Source organism: Theropithecus gelada, chromosome 6, assembly GCF_003255815.1.
Source record: "Theropithecus gelada isolate Dixy chromosome 6, Tgel_1.0, whole genome shotgun sequence".
Classification (NCBI taxonomy): domain Eukaryota; kingdom Metazoa; phylum Chordata; class Mammalia; order Primates; family Cercopithecidae; genus Theropithecus; species Theropithecus gelada.
In genome coordinates, this window is record NC_037673.1 from 84046391 (window position 1) to 84070970 (window position 24580).

Here is a 24580-nt window from a genome sequence, read left to right on the forward strand (position 1 = left end):
GGTAACCAATTCCATCATCCTGTTAAACAGAACAATTGGATATCACCATCAAAGAAGAACAGAATGGTAGAATTGGTTTTAAAGTTTTCTAAACATTCACTTCACAAATAAATGCACAACCATAAAAAGTATTTTTTTAAAAAAGAGTGCATCAGAAAATATCTTTCATATACCCCACTCCTTTCATTTCTGAAAGAATGATCTAAGAAAGCGGACAAAATGTGTGAATAAAGATTAGATAGGTCCAGATTTGGCTTAGAACAATGCCTTCATCAAGGGGCTATGCTCCTCTAAAAGAACTAGTAAGGCAGAGTCAAAAATATTACATGCTTATCCTTCCAGTAATTAAATATGAGCTATTGTCTTATGGAAAGTGGTAAATTTTAAGGTCCTGCCATAGTTATTCTGAAACTAGCATATCAGGGGTCCATTTATCCCATATACTTTCAATAATAAACAACACATATGAATGTCCTTGGTTGCCCCATGTAGGGAGTAGGGAGTTTTCTGACTACAGATGATATTACACATCTCGCAGTTAACTTGGTAATCCACATGCAAAGTCCAGCCCTTAGGGACATTGCCCCAGGGATTTGTAACACTCTGAGAGTCTTTCGTCCTATAACCCAGACTGGATTAGACTCACCTGTTTGAGATTTTTAAATGAAAAATACAATAGAGATACATGATGCCATTTTCACATATAGCTTTTTTATGAGACGACATAAGCACTAGAGTAAAAATGATGAACAGAATTCCTCCTGTCAATTGCATATATTCTTCATTTAACCATTTGGAGACACCAAAGCATAAGAAAGGCCATTATTCTAAAATATGGCAGAGTATTTTTATCTGACCGTAAAGTGTATTGCTCTGGCTCAAAGTAAGAACTGTGACCCAGCTGAAGGAAAGAGTCACACTTAAAATCTGGTTTGTAATGTGTCTTTCATTTCAGCAAATGACCTCCTTTCTGTCACATATCAAAGAAGCTGTATAGGGTCAACTGACCTCTTCAAAGTGGGCGAGACAAAAGTCGATGCTTCTACATCGGCAGCAGGGTTTCCAAGTTTGATTCTTTCCCCTAAACTGGGATGGCATAAAGCAGTCCCCAGTCACCTGGGTAGGAGACAGCCCACACTTTGGGTTTGTATAAGTCATTTGGGGCCATTTTAATAGCAAAAAGGCATGAGTTTTTCAAATTGTTCAAATCAGGATATTTTTGAGGGTGAAAGGAGGTACTGTTGATAATTATGTAAGGACAATAGGCAAAAATAAAGCTTGTCTTGAGAAAACAGGGATGTGTGGTCACCCTACTCATATAGAAAAATGAGATCAGATTTATAAGGAATGTAAACAAATATCTACTAAAGTATATCTACTAAAATATATCTACTAAAACTGTGCTCTATGGCCATTGTATTGTCATAGAAACACAAATGAATTTGCGGGTGGAAATCTTTTTCCAAGACAGCACTGGTTGATGTCGTTTGTGTCGTTATCACAGGAGGTGAAAACTGTAGATGAGAGAGAGCACTTCCACAAATAGCACAGGAGCTTCTGCTAATAATTATAATGTAAGATTACTATGGGGAAAAATGATACTCAAGAAGGACAGAGTGGGTTAGGAGGTGTGCATTTCCGCCTTTCAATTTGGTCACTTGTTCCTTTTTTGATGGCTACCAGCACAGAGGAGGAAAAAGAATGTGTCTGAAGCCAGAGACTCCGTCCTCACTCCAGCTGTGAGTCTCTAGTGGGAAGGAAAGCTACTCAAACTCTGCCAGTGAAACCGAACATGATTGTGGGACTCCACCAGAGCTATTTCAGTAAGCTCATATTTTTATAACCAAAACCACTTCCAACAAAAAAAGAAATACAGGAGTTAATTTTTGTTTTAAGCCCTTTAAGTGTAAAGCTAATACTAATTGAGAAATCTATTTAGCAAATATTTAGGGGGAAAACTACCACACCATTTTTTACTGTTGTTGTTGTTGTTGAAATGTTTCCCACTCCTCACCCCCTCAAAAAAAGGGGTGCGGGTGTGGGGACAGAACAGAGAAAAGGAGAAAAGTGGCTTCAGCTCAGTGGAACACTAAAAAATGCACATGAATCAATTATGAAAAAGAGAAGGTCCCTTTGAATGACGAAAAGCTGATTGGAATTAAGATAGGCTTTGTTCCTATCTGGAAGGTACAAGGAGGGGACTTTTCAGCGGAACAGAAAAGGGGGATTTGGGACTGTTTGGCTGCTTAATGCCATAGTGCTTCAGAGCCCATGTGAAAATTTGCTGCTGGCTATTAATCATCATTGTGCCCCTGCAAAGAAGCTGTTACAATGATGACTATATGTCATTATATTCCCACTGTAAGTAACGAATCAGAGAGCTGGGAAAGTTGGATAAGAGCGGCTGGCAAACTTTTAAGCGGTCGAATCTATTTAAATAAATTTACATTACATTTGCTACTTTCTCTGGTATGGGAATCATACTTTAAAATGAAACAATATGCTGTGTTCATGGGGCCTGGTCTTTTATTCCCCTGTCTCTGAGCCTACTTTCCAGGTCAGCCTTTGCCAGCGCTGACAGCACGCTTTTCTCATAGCCTCTCCTTCTCATAGCCTTTGGTTGCTTTCAAGTTCAATTTAGCACAATAAAGTTGTTATGCATGACAGTTTGGAGAGCAGAATAGGTGGTGTCTGAGCCCGCTGTGTCGCTACAAAGTGGGCCCATTCTCTGTGGGCCGGCTCAGTTACTGGAGCCTTACTGGTGGGATACAGCCATGGACTTCCAGACGTTCCCATCCTGACGAAAACAATTAGCTTCAAACTGCACGAAGCCTCAGGGTCAGCCTCTGTTTGACTGAGACTGCGCCATTTAATATGCTGCAGTGGATTTCAAATTTATGTTGATTTATCCTGTTGTGTTCCTCTTTTATGCACTTTATTTACAGATGTGCAAAGAACAGGAAAGTTAGAGTTCCCCATGCTTCAAAAGTTTTATTCGAAATCTAAACCATTGTTTTATGTTTATTTTATCAAGAAATAGAGTTGAAACATGTCAGGCTTAATTCCATTAGGCTGAACTGCCCAGAACAGAGCCCTGGGGTTTGGAAGACAGAATCTGAAAGGAAGTGTCTCCTTAGCTAAGCATCATCAACAAGCCAAACAACAAACAACCTCAAAACACCACTGTTGTCAAGATAGTTTTCTATTGTGGGAGACTATCCCTCCAAAATCCCACTCTGACCTAAAAGTGACAGATCTTTTAATAGAACCAAACTGTAATTTTTCAACCATTACAAGCCACCATGTATATCTGTGTATGTGCATATGGCTGTATCAGATCAATTAGTGTTTAGTATTCATTGACGTCCACCCAAGTGCTTACTGTCTTTAGATATGTGATACACAATTCTGCTACCAGAAAACAAATATTATTTGATTTTGATGCTGCAGAATTGTCCTCATGCAGAGAATATAACATCTTCTCTTGTCCTCTGAAGAGAATCCTATAACAAAGCAAATTTAGGTGTACTTTCAATTTTGCCATCAGAGTAGTCCAGGCCAGATGTCTTCAGTCTCTTAGGTCTCCTGGTAAAATAAATCACAGTTGTCTTGATTACCGATCTCACTAATTATAGGGTACGATCATCAAATAAGCCTCCTTCTACATTATAAATTAACTGAAAGCATATCTTAAAAGCATATTTCACTTTTCTAAAAGAGTTTATTATCTTTCTGTAAGCTATTTGTATTAAAATATTTTTTTCACCAACCCTGCCACATAATATTTGCTTTAACTGTGTATTAGTACAGAATAGTAAAAAAAAATAAAAATTATGCCATGGAGAGAATTTCCCTGAAATAATTTTATCTTATAAAATTTAATATAATTGCAAAATATTTTTATCCAGATTACATCATTAAAAGGAGAAATCTATATCTAGTTTAAGCAAAGTTTCAGAAGGGAAGTCATTTGTTTGCCTTGGCCAGCTCTCTCCTTCTGTTATTATTTGAATATTATTTGGTGTCATTTTTAGTAAGCCATTTTTTAAAGTCCTCATTTAAAATGGTTCTTGAAAATACAGCTGGACAAAGAAAAATTGCATTATGAGAGACTGCAAATGTGTCTGTGACAAAAGCACTATATCCTTTCTACTTTTCAGATGGGATAATTTCGTTGCCATTCAAATGAGTGAATACACCAAAAATTGACCGAGCTATTTAACTGATAACATACACTTAAACAGTCTTTTATTTTTCTTGAAGAAATATATAAGAAGCATACAAAAAATTTCTCCATGCAAAACTAATGTAAACAGAAGATGGTGAGGTTTTAGTCTAGAAGGGTACACCTGGAAGTTTATATATACATGGACACACACACACACAGCACATGTGCAGTAGGCCTTGTATGGTACAGGCTATAAAACTTAGTATATATCTCTTCATCTGGAATCTCCAGTAGAAATGCAGGGTAACTTACTATAAAAGTTTTTGTCCTCGTCTACAAAGCAATTTCCTAGAAAAAATTTGTTAAGTTAATGGAAAGATATAAAAGAGTTCTGGAAGAAAGCTTGAAGTATTATATAACATATCATAAGGATTTTATAGAACATTTACAGAGACCCTGAATTTTGGACTGAGAGATTTATATTCATACTCCATGAGGAAAAAAAATACAGTAGAAACAATTGTGAAGTGGTAGATCACTGTTACTCATTAGTGGAGCTACTTTTATTAAACTGATGTGAAAGATGTCTGATATGGAAGAAAGTTGATATGGAAGTTGATAGATCTTCAATGTTCTCTAGGAGCAGAAGAAAGAGGAAGAGAAAGAAAGGCAAAATGGGAGCTCATTACAGGGAGTGAATTTAAAGTGAGGCAATATAAATGCGAAAGAGAGAGAAGGTACTATTCACCATAAATGGCATCACCAATGTTAGCTAAATTTTACCAAGGTCTTTGGCTGAAACAGGTATTCAGGACAGTGTAGGCTTCAGGAGAATATGGTATTTGGTTTAACTTGCAGCATTACCATTTACTTGCTTTATGTCCTCAGGTAAAAATTTAAAGATCCAAAAGCTTCTCTTTGCCCATCAGTAGAATGGAGTAATAATAATTTCAAAATATACAGGGTTGTTGTGGAGGCAAAACAACATAGGTAAAGTACCCGACACAACAACTGGAATGCATCCTTTAAATATTAATTTCCTTTACCTTCTCAATATTTTGATATACCTCTTGCAATTCTCATCCTCAAATTTCTCTGTTGGTCAAAATTGAGTCAAATCTCCTGACATAAAATCTCATAGAAAAAGAGACATTCTTAGCAACAAACCTTACCATAATGGATTCCAATGGTTTGGACCTTACAAAAACTACAACCACATAACTAGTTTTTGTTTGGTTGTGGTTAGCCTTTGCTCATGCTAGCCTGATCACTGAAGCAAACTAATGAAGACCTGAAGAAAGGTTGCTCATATTGTGGCAACAGTATCTTCCCTTCTGCAGACATGAGTCCAAAGAGACAATTTCATAATAACTACACAATAATCTCCACAAAAAGTCTCCCAGGGCCTTAGTTGAAAATCTGAGATGTCAAAAATAAAGAGATCTTTGACATTATTAAAAAAAAAAAAAAAGAATTCTGCTTAGCAATTAGTCCTGTTGCCCCAAAATAGTATGCTTTGGAGGAATAACACTTGGTCATGAAAAAATGAGCAAATTCATGACATAGCACTCATTTATTTATTAAAGACAAGCCCTCAGAGGTAGAGAATCATGTTTCCCAAATAATAAGCTTCATTCTTGTGAAACAGTCATGGAACCATGGATAAGTGTAATAGTGGGGGTTGACCTCTTCTTATTTGGTGATTGAACTTTGCTTCACCAATCTTACACTTGAAAGTATTTGGCAAAATGTAACTCAGGTCAAAACATTCAGAATATGTTCTACCTCTACTTATTATATAGCATACATTTTCCAGTTACTGGCAATGATCTTGACCAGGTGATTGGTCAAAATTATTTTTTCTATTATATGGCCATCTAATTGAATTCTTACATTAGTGATAACCTTATTTTAGACAATGAAATGTATTTTATAGAATTAAATAGATATGTGTAACTAAATATCGTATCAGTCCGCAGAAAAAGACTCAACGCTATGTTGGAAACTACATAGAATGGAAGCATGATGAACATTTTTTACCATGTACAGCACACAGGCATATTATCCAAAGTCTGTTACATTTAATGCCAGTTGATTACGTTTCTTAATGAAACGCTTTCTGCACACTTAAAATATGCAAAACATGAAAAAGCCTTCTGATGTGACATTTAAACCCATCTTTCTTTGCAACTACTGTTAGAAAACCAAGAGAGATTAGCTATATTCTATTTCTGCCTATTCCCCCATATTTAAAATATAACAGGACATACTTTCTTATATCTTATCATCATTTAGGTGATTTTTTTCAAGACCTATAAATACTGAATTAAACACATGCATGTTATATCAGTCATTTGTGCAACACAGTATCTTTAAACATTTTTTTTGTTTGTTTTTATGGGCAAGCTGTTAATAAAGAGACATATGTGCTGGGTTTTATATATCCACATACTTTACTACCATTTTTTAGATAAGCACCATAACTTAAGTTGTCTTCCATACAAAGTTCTGGCAAGCTTCAATAGATTCATTAGTGGGTTTTTCTTTACAACCAACGAAGCTCAAAGAGCTCCTAACAATGGAGCTAATCACTGCCTCTTCCCTGACCCAAGCTTAGGTTTTCCCTCCTTTCACTTCAGACTCTTATTTCATTTCTGAGCAATTGGATTTCCGTGGCATTCCCAGAACAAATAAATATCTCCCTTTTCCCCCTGCTTACATCTTTTGTGTATATTTTTTCTATACGACCGCCCGTATTTAAACTAGTGTGGTAATGGCAGGGTTCTTCAGGTAATCTTTCATTGGACATAAATGGTGTAGCATTAAAATGCAGATAATGTTACCTCAATTAGAGAATGCTGTGCAAAACTTGAAAAAGACGTAGCTAAATGTTTGGACTAAACAAGTAAGTCTATGTTGTTAAGAGTGGGGCTGGGCAAGTTGCATTTTCAATAGATCCCTTAATGAATAAATGTTAGACTGTATCAACAGTCCTGAACAGGCTTGCGGTTTGTGTGTGCATGAAGTGTAATGGTATCAATTGACTGGCTCTTTGTGGTTGCTATAAAGTACTCTTGAATGTGTCAATGGAGAGAAGGCCTGCAGACAATGAAGCCATGACAGCTGAATGTCAGCAGCGACCTTGAACCTAAACTGGTTTCACCATTCCAGTGACTCCAGCTACAGTGAAGACATGCACTGGAGCCGGACCTTCGGCATTGCCTGTCATTTTCTGTGTTCAGATTCCAAGCACTTAAGTGACAATTTCACCACATTGCTAGACCCTGCTAATATGCATCAGTGAACGTTCACTTATTAGTGATGGGGCTAACGATATGTTCAGCATTTTAATCAGACTTGCATTGGCATTTAAAAATACAAAACACAAAGCAAAACAAGGCATCATTCTAGACTAAATGTTTTATATAAGCAAACTCATCCAAAGAAGATACCCAAAACATGTCTTTTCTGCAGCACTGAATTCTTTGATATCGATCTTGCATTGCATAACATTACTGCACATACATTACTACACTCTTTATTGCTGCAAATAGCACATGATTAGTTAATTAAAATATGGCATCAAAGAATAATTAATATTTGTAATGCAATGTTTCTTTAATGAAAAACAAGAGAATTCTTCTAAAGGTCACATTTACAGATTAAATGTGTCTTTAACATAAATGGAATGTTATTAAGCTAGGCTCAATATTCAGGAGAGAACTACAAAGCCTTTTGTGGCAAAACACTATTAATGAATTCAAGAAACTGAATCCCTTTGCTAATGCTAGAGTTGAGCAAGGTTAGAAGCCCAACCACAACTGAATGTTCTTAATATGTTCAATGTACTCTGCAGTGAAGAACTGAGGGAAGGGAAGGAAGGGAAGTGGGTGGAGGGGGGAAATAAAGAAGAAAATAAAGAAAGAAAAGGAAGATAGAGAAAGGCAGAGAGAGAAAGACAGAAAAAAGAGAGAAGAATTTGGTTGATGAGAAACATCTAACTATGGTCATGCAGAAAAGTGCAGAAATATTGAATATTGGCATGCAGGTATTGTAGGAAGAATTTTTTTTCGTGTGAAAATGTTATGAAAATTATAGCACTATAAGCTGATTACAATTCATTCTAAGAAAAATGTAGCATTTTCTTAAAAACGAGCAATATAAAGAAATAATAATAACATCACAATTATGAAATTTATAGATGCAAATTTGTTATTATAATGTCATTGTGAATCGATATGAGGTATGATATAGACACTTCATTTAACTAGCACATCTGTGAGTCCTAATCATCAGTAAAAACTGTTGCGTGATACATTATTTTTTGAAGTAAATAAAAGTTGAACACTACTATCTCTTGTTTCTCAGTGGTTATCTCAAGTTCTTATATAATAAATAGTTAACTATTTGATTACATGTGTTCTTCTTACAAGTCATTTAAAACATACAGAGGAGAAAAAAAATGTTTGAAGAGTATGTCTGTGCTTCTTAATTGAAACAGCCGAATGCTGGCAAAGATTTTTCTGTATGTTTCTAAAAAGATAAGGTCACATATTTTAAAACATAAAAAAGTTTCTTAAATATAAATATGCTACTCAGAGAAATACTTATTGTCCAGAAAATACTGGATATAAAGTTTACTATTTATTTAGTGTAATAATTACTTTAAGTGTATTTTATCAGACTGTGTAGTACTATAGAAATAAAGATATATTATCATGATTTCACATTACAGTTAAAATATTTATTATGTGAAAATCATGTTACAAAGATTATTAAACTACCAAAAAATAACTTAGTGAGCACTAAAACAGATATTCAAATAATGACCTAACATCATCAACTTTCTTAGAGAAAAAAATAGACCAAATTAAATTTAGTATATGATGAGGTTCTTCGAGGCCTTAAAATCAAAGTGCAATGAGGAAAATAAATAGTGAAATAAAAATATTTTCTTGCATGAATTTTTATGTCTGTGCTTCATAGAGAAAAAACCCTTTGATTAATAGATTCAAAGATAATTCTTTCTAATCTTTGTAGATGCATTCGCAAATTTGAACATTCAATGTATACTTTTTACATTAGCATTATCACTTATAAGAGGGCTGATAGCATTAGTTGGCAGCTATAAAAATTATTTTCTTCATATGTTTATTTTTAGTTTAAGATGACCCCGTAATGTTATAATTTTCCCAATCCACAGGTTTTATACCAGAAAAAAAAAAAAATAGCATCACCCAGTTTTATTTTGAATCACTGAGATTTATGTGAATCATATGTACTAGAAAAATATCATTTAGAAAATTTTCATATTTATATTGGCACTTAAAATGTATATAGATGCATAGTTTTTATGAATACTGGCGAATAACAGATGCCACCATTCATTATGAAGTGGCATCTCTGCAAACTCCTGTTGGTATCATACTTTAAATGGCCTCTTCACTTTGCTATATGGAAGAACTTTCAAGGAGACAAGCTCCAAATCTTGAAAAAATTGACGGTTGGAATGAACAACTATTTTTCTGTTACAGTTATTCTTAAGTAGGATGGTAATTCTCAATTAATCTCCTGTGCATATATGAGTTATGGAATTTAAGTTTAAATACAAAAGTAGTCAGAAATGAAATTCAGGTTAACAGGTCAACACAATGCCTACAGCTGAGCTACTCATTTTTGTTGGCCTACATACTTCAGCAATCTTGATTAAATCTAATGTAGGCGGTAATGTCTGGAAATATATTCTTCTTCACGAAATAGTTAAAGAGTATACCTAGTAAACATCTGGCTATGTTATTTAAGAAAATATTCTGAATAAATGATTTTGTTAATTAAGAAATGAGAGACCATTCTATGAATAAATGTGTGACTATGATAGAATTTGTGGTGTAAAAACTTGTGCAAGAAGCATGTATTGATGTGGGTTTATTCTTGTACTTTAAGGTGCATTCCATAAAGATGTATCACAAATAGTTCTTCAACACTTATGAACCTTTATGTTCATATTGATTGATCATTTTAGAGTATCCTTCGCTCTTAAGGTTCCCTAAACTTTTCATTAAAAAAAAAGGGGGGGGGGGGGGGTGAACTCAGAATTACTTATTTTCAAACTTCAGTGACTTATATATTAAATTTATTTATGTATTCATTTATTTGTGTATTCATTCAGTAAATATGTATTTAGTTTATTACATGCAAGTTTGTATGTTATAAAGAAAAAATAACAATGGATTTCTGTGTTATCTTTCATTCTTTTTTCTTGTTTTTAAGCAGCTAGTTTTTCCAAGTCTTGTCTAAGTTGCGTCTATGAGGAAAGACTCAAGCCAGTTTCACGTGGTTTGGCTAAATGTGGAAACTTGATCACAGAACCAAGCAGAAGCCCAACACAGGGTCTTGTCGCTTTTCACAGATGATGAAGGGGCTCTGTGCGCCTACCCCCATGCACCTCTCAGGGAAAACAATCTTTCTTAAGGAACCACTCAGCTCTTAATCTGTCTTGGACTCTATCTACACATTGAAATTTAGATTCAGTCACTAATCTGAGTTATCTCTCATTTTCCATACACAGTACAAGCACATTTGTCATATGATATTTTATGTAATCTTTAGAGTCTCTGTGTTAGGAAGAAATATCTGAGATGCAATAAGATGAGGTGATTAACTCCATCTAAGGAGAAGTTGTAATTCTAATTCAGATCTCTTTACTCCATAGCCAACCCTCTCAGGGATCCTACAAGTCTAGTAGTATTGATACTGAGTAAAAATATTAATCAAATAGAAATTGCCTGAAAAGATTTTTTTAACCTATATGTAGAAAACTATGGAAAAGAGAGTAAGCAAAGATACACACATCCAGTACCTACAAGCCTGGGCTCAGACTAAAAGAATTCTGACACCCTCCATCTTCAGTCAATTTTCACTCCAAGAAAACTATGCTTTTCATCGCTGCAATAATAGTGAAGACCAGGAATAATTCTTTGTGGGATTGTGCCTCTAATTTTAGCAAAGCTTGAGGTTATGATGCTATAGCAGAAACTGGGTTGCTACTTGGCCCAGCCATGGTTCCATTCCTGTATATATTCCCTTTCTGTCTATATACCAGTCCTACACTGCTAGAGACCACGGGGTAGGTGAGAGCAATTAAGCAAGTTCATTCTCCTTAGGGACCTGATCAACAATGTCATCTCTCTCAAAAAAATAAAGAACAATTCAAAAGCAATTTATCCTGTGCTCAAATATTCAATATTAATAGATTTTCAATTTTTTAGTCACATTTAAATTTTTCTGTCATTACCTAACAAAATTTTTCAACACTTAAAGTTCATTCTTTGTATTGTAGCTAATGTTTTACAGAATATCAAATAATTTTAAGGGAAAATTTAATTAAGTTCATGGTGAATACTTTCTAATCTAAATAAAAGTATATTTTTATTTTTGTTCACTGAAGTTATAAATATGTACAAATTAACATTAAACTTTATAAAGCATAAATGTTTTTTAAAATAATATTTTATAACCCAAAATAGGGACTTCCAATTAAATGCATGTCATATTAATACTCATAGCTCTATCTGCTCTCACCTAAACTACACTTTCAATCCAGCAATGTGTTATCAAACAGAAAATTTACTTGGATTCATTTTGTCAGAAGAATATATGTCATATTTACATGCGTTCCAATACAATAAATGTTTTTGTCAAATTTTGCTTTGGGAATTTTTCTTCTCATGTGAACTTATTTTACTCTCTTCAATCATACTGTTGTTTTAAAATGATCCAGATAAACATGTATATTTTACAGTGTTACACTCAAGACACAAGTTATTCCAGAGGTAAAGATTCTCTTGTAAATACTTGAGCTTCATGTTTTGTCCTGCTAGTACATAATTGACATTCACTAACATTGGTTGGACAGTTTTAGAAATGAATATTATAGTGTAGTCCCATTAATGCTGAAGTAATTATTAATAAAATCCTAAAAATGAGTTCTGTTGTCCAGAAAGAAAAATGCAGTTTCAGTTTACTTGTTATCACAAAGTTATATTAATACTATTGTATAGCTAAGCACATCTGGAGACACCACGCAAATCTACCTGTCATGTTTAATTATAAACTACTGAGGAGACTGCTAGTAAAATTAACAAATAAATTCAGCAATATTCAGTATTTAACTGCTCTGTTCTAAAAGCATGAAAATTGTCACTTATAAATACCAAGTGCCATTTAAATAATTAATCAATGAATTCATTGTAACAAATTATCTGAGAAGTGTTTGTGATGAGGTCAGCTCCCTACGACATGACCCCATATTTTAAGATGTAGTCATGTACTCATCTTAAAATGGTGACATCCATGATTTCAGAGTACTGAGAAGAATGTAGACGAGGAAATATGAAATACTTTTGAGTATTTCAGGGCCACTGTTGTTTGGATACATATATGCCATGGGCCAAATAATGTGACACAAACATTGTAACCACAAAGAGCAAAAAAGTCAGAGGAACTCTAGAATATGACACTGATTTGGTGGTATCTTCAGACACCAACAGAATAAAAGGGATTCACTTCTATCATACTGAAAACACTGGTTTTCTTAGGCTATATAAAGAAAAAAAAAGAAGAAGGACTCATTCATATTAGGCCAATGTAAATTCAAGTAATATCTCTTAAAAATTAAGGGATAATACAGACATTATATCTGAGATGTGGAGTCTTGCTTTGTATGAAATGATAAGCTTTACTCATACAGTACAAAACCTAGTTTGTCATGTTTTTCTTCATCATCATTATGTGACTATAGGTGTAAATTTACCTTGGGTTAATGCAGTTTATATAAAATGACTTGGCTTTCAGCTACTTCTGTAGTATACTTTGTTTTCAGTGCCTTTCTCATTAAAAAAGTATTACATTTAGTAATCAGGCCACATTATGCTTGGGTATATATCTTTTCATATGTCTACAGGAAGAAATTTCTGGAAAGTTTCTATCTGAAATAAAACCTAGCTGTCCATATTCCTATGTATTGCAGCATAGGCAAGGATCTCCTCATTGAGCTTACCTCTAAACTGAGTGAGAATTTGTAAAAATCAAATATTTCAATCACACTACAGGTGTTGTACATTCCTCTCTTCATAGCCTACAAATAATTAGCCTGTCTTCTTTCAACATAGAGCTAAGGTTTAAGAGCCACAGGTACATTATGAACCTTTCTTGGGTAGGCCTACATATGCAAAGTATAGAATAGAAAGTACATTATGCCATTAAAGTGTTCTTGTTTCCTTTGGAATAATATCATTTAGAATGCACCTTAGCATATTAAGTGGTTGACAGATAGCATAAACAAAAATAGGTTTTACATTGCAGCTGTACACAATACACCTTTGTACAGTTGACTGATTGCTTACAACAATAAAAAATAATTGTAGCATTCTGCTGTCAAACTTTCTGGATAGTTTATAGTGAACTTCAAAAATATGGTTCCTTTTTTGCAAATGCAATTAATTTGAAGATAAAAGTAATGTGATACCATGAAACATAAATGTTTCATCCCAAAGAAGAGATTGTTATCCCATAACAATAGACAAAGTTTCACATCCCAATTTTTCGAAAGAAAGCAATGGTACCACTTAAGTATGCAAGGAAAAGCTTTATGTGGCGATGAGCACAATATTATTAATATAAAAAAGAGAAAAGTATTTATTTACCAATTTTGACAGTTGTCATAGACATCACTGTTTCAAATGGCATTTTTGACAAAACAATTTGCTGGCTGATAGTTACAGGGGAACTGAAAGATTTTTTTTTTCCCTGTGTATTTACAATATATAAAAATGCATCCTCAATGTAACTTTTCTGCTTAAGAGGAAAAAGAATGAGTTCTATAAAACAACCCTTCCAGTGCAGTTTCTGTAAGAACAAATGAATGCAAGTGTTAACGAGGTCTAATCTTCCCTTTTGTATTTGTTTCTTCATTAAGCTCTAACTATGCTCTAGCTCTTGTACCCTGAAGATTTGATGTGAAGATGGTATGACAGGCTTGGCTTCTCCCGATGCAGCTGGCACTCCTGATGCCAAAAGCCAGAGCTTGTGGTAGTGGGATCAGGAGAGAGTCGTTCCCAGCACAGTTTGCCTGTCAGTTTCCCATCCGCCTCGCAGTGCAGCGCTCCCTCCCCAAGTCCCCTTAATGAGAAGTGGAGGACAATACCAGTATTGTTGTTTCTACTCACAATCTTGTGGAAAGAACAATCGCTGTTTACCCAAGCATTTGTATTACCCAAACTCTGTCGATAATTACTTCTAGAGTCCCTGATTAACTCTGCTCTCTGCCTCAGCACAAAAAACCTATTGAGATAGACACCAGACAACTTTTCTATCTCTTAGAGCCTTTTAACAGTTTACTGAATATGACTCAGTCCTTATATTTACTAGAAAAAATGTACCTACGTGATTTGCACTCAGCTCATCAGGAGCTTGCTAACCATATGAGTAGCACAGGTGTACTTTGGAAGGCTTGAAAATTCACCATCACCCTCACTTCTCCCCTCTCTCCATCAAAAAAGTTAAAAAGCACTGTCTCCTTTCAGTTGATGTGTCCCTGTACCTAGGAGTCTATGATTAAATGCAAGCACATTTCAAGTAACAATAATATTTCTAGTCAGTTTTTTGCTGTTAACTTTTTATAGTAAAATATGTAGGAGAAAAATTTCTAGTTATTTAATTACTATGAGATTTTATGATATGCTTTTGTTTTCTAAGACCTAACAAAATGGAACTGTTGCTATGTCTATTTCAATGATACTGGTAATAATTTTAATCTGTCACATCACTTCCACCCCCCTTCACGTCCCACCCCACATGCAGTCTGCTGTTAGCACTATGCAAAACACCATCATGAATATGCGTAATTATGGAGATTCATGGTAATTTTTCAGGGTTATCCGATGTGACGTTTATAGGACAGCAGCATACATCAATTTAAACGAGTGTGACAAATATCTTATCCTTTATATTTCTATAGTATTTTTAATATTTTCTTGGCCCCTCTCCAGGGAGTAGTGTGAAATGGTAAGAACTTGAATAATAAAAATGTTACACAATCAAATGCTTCACTAGAATGTTTTTTAAAGGCAAGTTTAAAAATGATTCTCTACCTGTTGAAGCTTAAAAAGTATCATATACTGAATTTTTTCTTAGGCAGTACTTTTTATTGAGCATCTTACACATTTCCAAACCAACAAAAGCACGGACATTTGCATGTGCCATTTTATGATGAGGATGAATTGCTTAATTACTTTTAAACTATGACTGCTTGCCTGACAAAATTATTTGGCAAACATGGTCCACCAACTTTATTAAGCATAAGCATTTGAAACAATAATCTAATTGTGGTATTTTTGAATTTTGTTCCTAGTCTGTAGCACCTCTTAGAGACTTGCATATAATCTTTATCTCAGTGACTAATTAGGACTAGCTTGACAATTTCATATTTACAATGATTACCAAGTAGGAATCATCTTCCTTATTCAGTATGTTTGTCATGAATACTGTACATCCTAATTACATTGAAGATATAAAGAGCCCCACAATTTGATTGAGAGACATCTTGAGTTTAAAGTGAGTAAATGTGAATTGTATCGAGAATTTTAAACGGCAGAGCAATTAATACCTATTTCTCATGCAGTCACTAAGAAAGACAAAATAACTGTGTGCACGCAAGTCATTGTATCAGCCATATTTTTAAGGGTGTTAACAATAAAGTCATTAAAAACTGGCTTGATTCAAAATGATCTTCCTCATTCCAACCAACTGAATTCAGAATTCCTTTTGCTCAAGCATATACTTTCAGGATTTCAGGCTGAGGGTCAGATTTTCACAATTAAATGTTCCTCAGTACTATATTGGCAACACACCATCATGAATACTCTTCGTACAATTAGCAGGGCCTACTGTGGAAGTATACTGCTAATAGAAATAATAATGAAGAATACTGGGGCATTAGTATGCCAGAGTAGGTTGGAGAAACCTAGTTTGCATGATGCATGTATAATTGTATGTTACATCTAAACATCACTGTATATTGCTTTAGAAATAATTGCTTAGAAAAATATATTTAACACTTCCTCTCTTTTAAGGTCCCAATTTGATTAACAAACAAGTTCACTGATATATTAAGCCTATAAGTTAGCGATGTCTAAATGAACATGTTCTGTATTTGCATGTTTCTTAAAGTGACACTTTCTGAAGACACACAATTGCCATGTCTATATACATGTATAAAGCGAAGTGAAGAATTGATGCAATCATCCAGATAATTCAAGGGAAAGACACTTTTGCCTCAATTATCTATTGCAAGCAAAAGTGAGGGGTTTATCCTGAATTGTTCAAATAATTGCCTTGATTCTCTTCACTTTGCATGTGTAGACACTTTTACAATAATATTTATATTAACATTTGCAATTTACATACATATAAGGCAGAAATATTTCTATACACACGATGACCAAAATCTTTTCACAACAATTTCTACTCTTTGGTAGTCCCTAATTTTTCATACAGTCAGATCATTTGTGTGCGCGTTCTTATATGGTAATTGAATCAAGGCAAAACTAGGCAGACTCATTATATTCATTTATTAAATGCTTGGTTAATAAACTGACTGGTATATATAATACTGATATCTCACCATTAAAATGTTCATTGATATATTCTATCTGAAACTTCAATAACATATACTTCTTACTGGGTATAATCGTAAATTCATTTGAGGAAGTAAATGTGATTCATATGTATATTTACAATAAAATGCAACATTAAAACAAAGAAAAATTTCCAAGAGATATATCTTATATTGTACTTATTTAAGATTTGTTATGAATAAGTTAATATTCATAAAGAAATCAATACCAGAACACATTTTCAAAAGTTCCATTGACACATTAAAAATTCAAATATATAGCAGATTTTACCGTGTCTCCTCCATATGCACTGACAAAAACGATAATATAATTACCGACACTTGTATTATTTTTACTTTATGTTTATTAAATATATAAAGTATACTTTCCATGACTTTTAAATCTATACTGTTTATTAATACATGAGGAATCCTAAATTTCTTCTGGGCCTGCTTAATCACTATTTGAAGTCTTTATTCTGGTCCACAACAAAAATGCATTTCAGAAAATGTAAAGCAGCTCTACCATGTTTCTTCATATTGGTAGTACGTCAAAATAGATTTTGTTTGAACTTTAGAAATTAAATCTTGGTTTAGTTAAAATATTGCCAATGTATTGGATTATAAGTGTTTGTCTGGACAAACAATTAATACCTAAATGTTGAAAGACACCAGAATACTTTATGGACCTATTTGGCAATGAAAATGAACTAGCTATGTTATAAATTTGGTAGATAGGGCTCATATGTAGCATTCATTTATAATTTTCATGTTTTATATAAAAGTACGTAATTGATGCTTACAGTACAACCAAAATCTTCTCTGTGTTCATAAAAACACATGAAGCAGAGGCAAAAGTAAGCATTTCAGATTATTTTACTGCTCTAATATTGTTTTAATTTGTTCTAAAAATCAAGTGTCTGTCTCTGAATTTTATTTATCAAAAATCAACTTCCAGAATTAAATGAATACGTTTTATAAATACAGCATGGGGATTGATAGATATTTTTCTTTAGAATTGTTAAAGAGCAAAATATAATAATTTGGTGGCAAACATCTGGCTGGCAATCATATATGATAAATTCATAAGAAATACAGGAAAGATATTTATTTACTGTTACTGCTAAGCCAGACTTTATTTGTCTTAGAAGATTTTTCATCTATGAGTGGAAAACAAACTTTCCTTCAAGAGGTCTGTGAACCGAATAATAAATGTCAGGTCTAAATCCTGTATGAAAATCAGTCCGGTTTAATCCTGGATATTCTTCAGCATGCAAATGAAGACTAGAGGTTTCCCTGGACCCGCTGTCATACAGGCAGCCAATTTACAGACCCTGGCACTGTGTATGTGTTATGGGCTCGCCGGCTGCCCCTCCCCCCTAGCCTAAGACTTGGTCTCAGCTGCCTGCCTTTCACAGAAAACCACAAACCAAGGAAACATATCAGTAATAGCGCCCTGTAAATTAACTTGACATTTGATGCAGAAAAAAACCTAAAAGCTTACAAAAGACATTGAAAACAAAAGCCACTCAGGACCCACACTACATATATTGTGGATTTAAGAGATCTGGAAGGTGGTTATTCTATTGTAACTAACACATACAGCCTTCATCTTCTTTGTTAAGACAATTCAGTCATTCTTTGTTACAGACATAGTATCCGTCAAACAAGAAAACAGTATTTTCCACCAAAAAAAAAAAAAAAAAAACCCACCCCTAAAAGTCCAGCTGATATTATAATAATGATTCAATTAATAGGTTTTTTTACATTTTAAAAAAAGCCATACATTACTAATGTTTAAAGAAAAGAAGTTAAAAATATGATTTTATGTTTCCTTGGTAAATAAGACATGTTGACATTGCTAAGATGTAAATAATAATAATGTAACATGCATTGGAGGATGGTGTGAATCTTGCTGAACATGAGGTATTCACAAATATTGTTGCGTCTTAAAAATTTTCCTTCCAAGGCATTTAATTTTTTTCATGCTTGGAAACCCCTGAATCTCTTTTAAAAGAAAAAAAAATTTTTTTTGGTTCAAGAAAGGACTGTTGATAAAATATTAAATGGTTCTTTGACATCATCTGTGGTGTGGGGCTGGAGTGAGGCACTCAGCATATTTAAGCCATTAGACATGCAGGAATGTTAACATTATTATGCGTTATTGTGTCTGGCTATGTGTCCCCCTCCTTATTCTCAATCTCTCTCTGCCTCTCACTCATTTTCCCTCCCTTCTTCCCTCCGCCCCACCTTTCTCAGAGTCTCTCCTACCTCTCCCGCCCTCAGCAGGGCCTGCTACACGGCATCTTACAAATGTCTGGTCTTATAGTTTACAAGCACAGAACTGTACTGGTAAAAATGCATAATCTTAGCATCTGTGCTTCTTGATATTCATGGATTTATTTACAAGTCCCTGTGTTCTACTTTTTTTTGCCTGTTTCTATGGTTTATATTACTGTCATGCCTATATTCTTGTGGGAATTTCAAATAAGAATCAAGATACAACTGGCAAATATTCTGTAATGCAGTCTGCATTTCCATAATTTAGCTGTTTTTTAAAAGAGACAATTTAAAGAGGTTTATGGACTTAAGGATATATGAAGAGTATTTTGATTGGCTTTTTTAGTACTTCAACTGCTTAAGGTTCAGTTTGTGCAAAGTGGATGTAATAAAATAAATTTATGAACATATATGTGCTTGTGTATATGTAAATGCATTTAGAATGATAAAGTTCATAAATCTAGGTCAAATTTGCTGATTAAGTTCACTATATTCACATTTGGCAACATTAGGATATTTCACGAAAGGGTTCAAAGGTAAAAGGCGAAGCAAGCATTTTATTTCTTCTTTAGATGCTAGCCTGCAAAAAGCTTAAATATTTACAAAGCAAGTATTCAGGTTCCTGTGTTCCCCCAGCCTTCAACATACATACCCCTCCCATTCGTGAACCTAGTTTAACAGCAGCCTTTTAGTAGCCATTGCCCATGCCAAATAAGTCTCTTTTTCCTTTTTTTCAAGCTGTAAAAACAAAGTCTTTTGAATAATTTAATTAACAGCAAAACTAGAAATTTAACTTACTTTACAATAATTCTCTAATCATTTCCCATCTACCCACTCCCCTTCCCCACACAGAATTCTACCTTCACATTATCAATGTACTTATTTTTAGGGATTAATATTCACAAGTTTAATGTAACATTGAAATCAGAGAAGTCTATGTACGTTTGCTGTTTATAGCTCCAGTTTAATTACTATGTGTTAAGTCAGCTAGATACTGAAATGAGTTTTATGAATATCTTTCAAGACAGCAATATTTTGGACCTGCATATGAGAGAAAATAGGATGGCGGGGACACTATATTAAATGATCTTTATGCCAGTATTCTTGAAAATTCACATTCTATGTAGGAAAATGTTAAATATGAGAACATTACGATAAAGGCTTGTTATAGTCCTAAAGTGTGGGATATATAAAATATTCAGATTTGCACATGTATACTTGCAACACATGCTAAGCAGCATAGATTATTAAGCAAGATTCATTCCTTTATTGGAGAGGGAGGGGAGTAATTTACAGACAAGAGCTAAGCAATTCTGTTTAACACAACTCTGTCTGGTTGATTGTAAGGCATGTGTAGTATTTTTCCAAAGCCCGTCATCAATAGTAAAGCAATTTACAGCTCAAGAAATTTTTTAGAAGATACTCATTTTATTAAGAGTCAATAAGATAGGTTGTGTGGAAAGATATACATGTATTTGCAATTCATATCGTTGCTGTGTTTCTATTGTGTTCTGAGCTTCCATCATGGCTGGGAGATGGGAAGCTGGCATGCAGTGCAGGAGGGTAAGACAGAAAGCCCCAAATACATACTTAGAGCATTTTCTAATTATCTCTTATTATGACCACCTTTTGTTCCCCCGACCTACCCCGGGTGAAGGGGGGGAGTGGGGAGTGATAGAAAGAAGATGATTATAAGTGCAGATCATATCCGTGCCATTAAATAATATTAATAATTCTTTTGGTCCACAGGATGATGTTTTCATTCTGGACTTTCAAGCTCCTCAGTCTACCCATTCAAAGCGATGACAGAAAAATGAATCTGAAAGTGTAGGCATTAAACATTTAAATTCTCTACTCCCTGGTCATTATATCGACTGTCATATTTTACACCTTCCCCTCCCCCACTATGCTTTTGCTGATTTGACTTCATTTACATTGGCTCATTATGCATCCGGTCTTTGTTCTACTGAACAGAATACAGTACAGTGACAAAGCAAAACTTACGTGTCGGCTGGAATGTTTTTCTGTTTTAAAAATTAAGTTTCACTACTTAAATTTACATTTAACTTCCCAATATTGTTTAAATTGGAGGCAAGTCTTTTCTTATACAATAACTATAATCTATATGCAATTATTTTAAGAGTGGTTAAAATTACCTCAAAATGTCATTAGGAAATGACATTTAAGATCTTTTATAACAAATATTCTACTGCTACCTAGGCAATATTATCATATTAGAAGTATTAGGCTGTTCTTTCCAAGCCTCTGTTTGAATTTCTATGTAGGCCCAAGGAGCAAGCTTTTATCTATTTTATATGAAGTTCATTGTTTAGAGCTGTCCCTTATGGGTCTTGTTTTAATGTATCAAACAACAAAGGTAATGTCAATCCTAAAAAAAAAAAGAAAAAAAGAAAAAAAAGATTCCTGCTTTGCATTTCTTGCAATTAAAAAGGTTATCTGATTTACAAACCAAATTTTCATTAAATTAAAAGGAAGTCCTAGCTGACCGATCACATAGAAAAATATGAAAGTTACATTGAGCTTTAAATGTCTATCCCCATGACAGTGCACACTATCTTTTCATTTGTTACAACCAATGGAGACACGGGATTAATCTAATACAGCCTAATTAAACACTCATTCACACATGAGGGTTTTTAATGGTACTAGTGGCTAGTGGCACAAATGCTACTTTGTATCACAGTTAATATTTGCATTTATTTGACATTGGGCAATAGATATTTTTGAATACAAAGAAAATGGGAAAAATAAAATATTGCGGAGCATGCTTTTGAAAATGCAAGCAATTTCTTGTTTCCACCAAAATAATTGTCACATATACAATGTAGGTTTCATTTCAGATACTTTGATCAAGATGCTTTTCTAATTTTTGTCATTTATCAAAATGTATAATCATGGTGACAGTGGCAACATGTCCAGGGCACCATCTTGGAAAAAAACAGCATCATGTCTTCTTGGTTCTGTTAATGACTGTGTGAACTTTGGCTGGCCTCTCCTTTAACCTGCTTGTGCCTTGATTTTTTAATCTGTAAAAAGGGAATATTCGTCCTTTACTTACCCCCATTAGGTTACCATGAAGTTTAATTAGAATAATATATTGCTCCTAGAATAAAAGTATCTTATGAATGAAAGTTTTCATTTTATTTTCATTGATTAACTTTTTACTACATGGTAGGGAATGTAGTGTTGTAGATTTGCCTGTACTCAGGCAATCTCTTTTTCTTAAGTTTGGAACTTTCTATTATAGAGTTAATAAAAATAAAATCCAAATGCTTAATTAGATTTTTTAGAGATGGAGCAGTCACCCACATCTTGACAATTTATATTATATAATTTTATATCAGCTGCAAGATGTTTCTATGAGCATAACTGGTTTTAGAAAATGGCTTCTGCAGTAGAAATAGTCAACACAGTAGCATTCAAAATGACATCAAGCTTGCAGGAGAGCTAGAAATTAGGCAAAGAATTCCTACCCCAATGGAACCACAAGGGAAACAAAGTAAATTAAAGTTTTATATCTGTAGTTACTTTGAAACTATCTTAAATTTTCCGTTGAGTCCTAGAAATTTTAGATATTAAACAATATGTATCTCCAACACAAAAATCTATAAGATGGCATCATTTGAGCATTTATCTAGACTTACCTAAGAGACATCCCAAACTCAACACCATTTCCGAAATACAAACTGGACACAATTAACTCTATTTTCATTCCTAGTATTAGAATGGTGTTATTTATTGTCTTCACACTTCAACCGAATCATCTGTTATATAATGGGGTTGATGTAGATTATCAACAAGACTCTTCCAAGATCCAAAATGAACACGGTCAGTATTTGGACATAACATCCTGAGAATTTTAGGCACATGCCCAAATTTAAATATTTCATTAATTATTCCATTTTTGTCCCTTTATATGATGAATGTTCACCAAATACTCAGTATATATCAGGCATTTGTTAAATTCTTGAGACCTAAACAAGGAGCAGGTTGGAGACACAGATAAAGATAACCTCGCTAAACTCTGACTGGTATCAAAGTCTATAAGGCATCTAATGACTTGGCACACAGCTGTGCTTTAAAAATATTAGTGAGCATGATAGACAGTATTAATGTTAACTAATATCCTGTGTCTCTCACCACAGAAGGGTTATATCTCCTGCCTTCATGAAGTCAGGCTAGATATGTGAATTGCTTTGGCTAACAAAATACGTAATAGGTGTCTTGCAGGAGAAAACTTCAAGAATCAGTCCAGACTGGGTACGGTGGCTCACGCCTGTAATTCTAGCACATTGGGAGGCTGAGGCGGGTGGATCACGAGGTCAGGAGTTTGAGACCAGCCTGGCCAACATGGTGAAACCCCATCTCTACTAAAAATACAAAAATTAGCCAGGTGTGGTGGCACGAGCCGGTAGTCCCAGCTACTCTGGAGGCTGAGGCAGAAGAATCGCTAGAACCCAGGAGGTGGAGGTTGCAGTGAGCCAAGATCATGCCACTGCACTCCAGCCTGAGCAACAGAGAGAGACTCCATCTCAATTAAAAAAAAATAAAAAAGAAAAGAACCAGTCCATGTTCTTCTATTCTTTCTTTTATTTTTGCCATGGTTACCATCAATGTTCTTGAGAGTTTCTGCTCCACCAAATTCTGTCCCAGAGTTAGGGCTGTAATGACATGGAACAAAATATCCAACTGATACATAATGGATTCTGAATGAGAAAGAAGAAGGAGTGGGGGAAAAAAAAAAACTTTACTGCTAAAGTCACCAGGATTTGAAAATTAAATATTACCATATTATAACTTAGCCCAGTGATTTTCAGAATGTGTTTTGGAGACCCCTGGGGTTAGTGAAGCTTTTTCAAGAGGTCTATGAGGTCAAAATTATTTTTGTAATAATATGAAGATGTTATTTCCCCTTTTGCTCTCATTCTCTCACAAATGCAGTGTGGAGTTTTCCAAAGGCTACATGGTGTGTGATATGGCAACAGACTGAATGCAGAAGTTGATATAAGAATCCAGCAGTAATATTCACTGAATGTTTGTGTCCTCCCCAAATCCATATGTTGAAGCCCTAATCCCCAGTGTGATGATATTTGTAAATAGGGCTTTTAGGAGGTAATTAGGTTTAGATGAGATCATAATGGTGTGGCCCCTGTGATGGAGTTAGTGCCCATATAAGAAAATGAAGAGCCCAGAATCTACCCTCTCTCCTCGACGTGAGGACAGAGCCAGAAAGCAGCCATCTGTAAATCAGGAAGAGGGCCTTCACCAAGAACCCAGTCATGGTGGCAGCCTGATTTTGAACTTCCAGCTTCCAGAACTGTGATAAATAAATGTTATTTAAGTCACCCAGTCATAGCAGTTTGGAATAGCAGCCTGAACTAACTAAGACAAGCAGGTTAGGGATTGGCAAAAATGTATAATGGTGCCATTTTCCTCAC